Source organism: Homarus americanus, unplaced genomic scaffold (assembly GCF_018991925.1).
Source record: "Homarus americanus isolate GMGI-L3 unplaced genomic scaffold, GMGI_Hamer_2.0 scaffold55640, whole genome shotgun sequence".
NCBI classification, from domain to species: Eukaryota; Metazoa; Arthropoda; class Malacostraca; order Decapoda; family Nephropidae; genus Homarus; species Homarus americanus.
In genome coordinates this window covers 2,068,943-2,073,378 of record NW_024713650.1, presented here as the reverse complement: position 1 = coordinate 2,073,378, position 4,436 = coordinate 2,068,943, and positions in this window count along the sequence as shown.

Sequence of the window (4,436 nt, the reverse complement as noted above, 5' to 3'; positions counted from 1 at the left end):
ATACCTGTAGCTGATTGGTTCACAGAAAATTCAAATTAAATGGGGTTAGTTAAAATGCAAATGGTTTCTAAGGCATTATAACTTATACACGGTCCGTGGGGCTAAAATTAGGGAACCAATCAGTTATAGATTTAGGGCGTGGTTACAGGCCAGTTTAGCTGGAAATGCTATAGGTAAGGTTAGGTAGGTTTCTTTTGCTAGGCCAGGTTCATGCATCGTTGTATCGCTTATTACTTAAATCATGCAAAGAACGTCTTGGTGTGAAAAAAAGAATGACTCTTTCGGTGTCTGCTCCACCATTACCCAATAAATTATAGACTGTAGCAACATCTAAAACACCTATAAAAGCAGCCAACCTCGACCTCAGGCAGCTGTTTTGACTTCATTAAAGTGAAATTAACGAGTTGACCACTCTCATCAAGTATTACTTGTATATTATGTTAGTGTCAATTTGGTAAGCAGATTGACATGCCAGGAAGGGTCATAAGTCGTTAAGTCAATCATTACCGCATACACACACACACGCCCAGGAAGGGTCAAGTAAGTCATAAGTCAATCATTACTGCATACACACACACATGCCAGGAAGGGTCATAAGTCGCTAAGTCAATCATTACCGTACACACACACACACGCCCAGGAAGGGTCATAAGTCGCTGGGTCAATCGGGTCATAAGTCGTTAAGTCAATCATTACCGCATACACACACACACACACGCCAGGAAGGGTCATAAGTCGTTAAGTCAATCACACAAACACATTTCCCCAAAAACTTTCATTTCCACCGCTGTGTTTATCATGAAATACTTTTTTCACGCCTTAAACTGCAGTTTAATCAACATATAACTAATACTGTATACCGTACTGTACTGCCATCCCATGTAAAGTCCGTTTGATGTTTGGGTATTGTTACATTACTCAAGATGCAAAGTCACATAATGAATAGATCTTAAGAGCCTATCTTTTTCTTGTCTGGCGAGATATATGGGGAACACTGCTCAACCTGAGAGCCATATTGGTTGAACACAAATTGATCTCTTTATTTTTAATTTTGCTGGTTAACCCGGGGACCATGTTTCATTTTAATCACCACAGACATATGAAGCTTATTTTAACAATCTGAGTGAAATTTTCGTCCAAAATATACTGTAAGGGCCAAGATGTACGACCAACGTAGCCGATTCTACTCAAGTGTAACTTATATTGCAAAATCCATATAAATCTACTAAAGAAGCTAACGGATCTCCTCTGGGATTTAATCGTTAAATTCAGTCCACAGACCTTTACAAGTGGCAGTAATAATGTAAATAAATATGGCGACTTGTTCATCAGCGCCCACTCAGACAGTGTCTTGTCATATATTATATCATAAACTGTACATAACACTATAAACTATCATATAATTTAACTTAGCTTTCTATTTAAAACGCCCAAAATCGTCCATTATGCAGCAGACACACCGGTGTTTCTCTCCATGACGCCTCTCTCCACATTTGAGGAAGAAGGTACTCGTCGACAATCACAGGCCGTCTTGTACCACCAGCTGAAAAATCAATCAACCACATGCCAGCTATATATGGATTAATATCGTCAAGACCGGTTCAGTGATCATAGTAATTCGACAGTTTCTAAGTGAAAACTGACCAATTACACGCAGGATTTCAAACCCCCTTCGCCGTGACGAGACCAAAGTAGATGGATATTTAAAGATTTATTCAATAAATATACCGTTTTCTAAATAGACAGTCTGGGAGTCTAGATACGAAAAATGGGAAATTATATGAGATGATGCAAGAGTAATCCAAGAAAGGTGTTATTAGCGTATAGAGATTCAACAAGTAAAAATTAACTCTTTATTATGATCATTGGTCACCCAAAGGTCCTGTCGCAAACCACGAACCCCTGGATTCAGGATTCCGTGAACCCGGACTAGATTTCAGAACCCCGGGATTCAGACTCGGGAACCCTGGATTCAGACTCGTGGAACCCTGGATTAGATTTGTGGAACCCTGATTCAGACTGTGAACCCTGGGATTCAGACTCGTGAACCCCTGGATTCAGACTCAGAACCCCTGGATTCAGATTCTCGTGAACCCTGGATCTTGCACTGTGAACCCTGATTAGATCGAACCCCGGGATTCAGACTCGTGAACCCCAACCAGTAGACACACTGATACATTATTCTGTCCATAAATGGTCTGGATTAAAGAGCCTGAATCTCGTGGTTCGCGACAGGATTCTTTTTGGGTGGGATTATGACAATATAAAATGTACTAAATGATTTTGTGTACATTAAACATCTTGGAGAGTACTTATATTGATGTATTATTTGTGGTTATTAATTTTCATGAGTGAAGGATCGAGGGGTTTACCGAATAAAGCTAAATAAGCTTAGGAAAGTTCAATATTATTCTAGTTTAACAATATTGTGCCCATAAAGGAATACTTTTATACAGGTGCATCAACAGAATGATTTTCATACACACTGCCTTACAGATTTGGTGGCGATCATATGAATGTTTGTATTATAAACATCATTATCCTCAATTTCTGTATGACCTCACAGAGGGGGAGGGGTGTGGCTCCACATCAGGGAGAACAAGACCACACAGAGGGAGGGGTGTAGGTCTTACATCAGGGAGAACAAGACCACACAGAGGGAGGGGTGTAGGCCTTACATCAGGGGAGAACAAGACCTCACAGGAGGGAGGGTGTAGGTCTTACATCAGGGAGAACAAGACCACACAGGAGGGAGGGTGTAGGTCTACATCAGGGAGAACAAGACTCACAGGGAGGGAGGGTGGTCTTACATCAGGGAGAACAAGACCATAGGAGTGGGAGGGTGTAGGTCTTTACATCAGGGAGAACAAGACCTCACAGGAGTGGGAGGGTGTGTAGGCTCTACATCAGGGAGAAGGTGACCTCACAGGAGGGAGGGGTGTAGGTCTTACATCAGGGAGAGAACAAGACCACACAGGAGGGAGGGTGAGGCCTTACATCAGGGGAGAACAACAAGACCTCACAGGAGGGGGAGGGTGTAGGTCTTTAAGCATCAGGGAGAACAAGACCACAGGAGGGGTGTAGGTCTTACATCAGGGAAGACCACAGGGAGTGTGGAGTGGTGTAGGTCTTACATCAGGGGAGAACAAGACCACAGGGAGGGAGGGTGTAGGTCTTACATCAGGGAGAACAAGACCAGGAGGGAGGGGTGCAGGTCTTTACATCAGAGAACAACACCACACAGGAGGGAGGGTGTAGGTCTTGCCATCAGGGAGAACAAGACCACACAGGGAAAGGGAGGGTGTGTCTTACATCAGGGAGAACAAGACCACACAGGGAGGGGAGGGGTGCAGGCTCCTTACATCAGGGAGAAATAAGCACACACAGGGAGTGGGGTGTGGTAATCTTACATCAGAGTAGAACAAGCACCACAGGAGGGAGGGGTGTAGGTCTTGCATCAGGAGAAACACATCACACAGAGGGAGGGTGTAGGTCTTACATCAGGAGAAATGGGGGCACTCACACAGGAGGGGAGGTGTAGGCCTACATCAGGAGAACAAGACCACACAGGAGGGAGGGTGTGTAGGTCTTACATCAGGGAGAACAAGACCTCACATTAGGAGGGGAGGTGGGTCTTACATCAGGGAGAACAAGACCACAGGGAGGGGAGGGGTGAGGGTCTACATCAGGCAGAAATAAGACACACAGGAGGGAGGTGTGTGGTCTACATCAGGGGAGAACAAGACCACACAGGAGGGAGGGGTGGTGGTCTTACATCAGGAGAACAAGACCACACAGAGGGAGGGTGTGGTCTGGCATCAGGAGAACAAGCACACACAGGAGGGGGAGGGTGTAGGCCCCACATCAGGAGAACAAGACCACACAGAGGAGGTGTAGGTCTTACATCAGGGAGAACAAGACCACACAGGAGGGAGGGTGTAGGTCTTGCTATCAGGGAGAACAAGACCACACAGGAGGGAGGTGGGGAAATCAGCACCAGGGGAGAACAAGACCACACAGGAGGGGAGGGTGTAGGTCTTACATCAGGGAGAACAAGCACCACACAGGGGAGGGGTGTAGGCTCACATCAGGGAGAACAAGACTACACAGAGGGAGGTGTAGGTCTACATCAGGGAGAACAAGACCACACAGGAGGGGAGGGTGTAGGCCCACATCAGGAGCAGAACAAGACCACACAGAGGGGAGGTGTGTAGGTCTACATCAGGGTAGAACAAGACCACACAGGAGGGAGGGTGTAGGTCTTACATCAGGGAGAACAAGACCACACAGGAGGGAGGTGTAGGTCTTACATCAGGAGAACAAGACCACACAGGGAGGGGAGGGTGTAGGTCTTACATCAGGGAGGCAGAACAAGACCACACAGGGAGGGAGGGGGGTGTAGGTCCAAGCATCAGGGAGAACAAGACCACACGGGA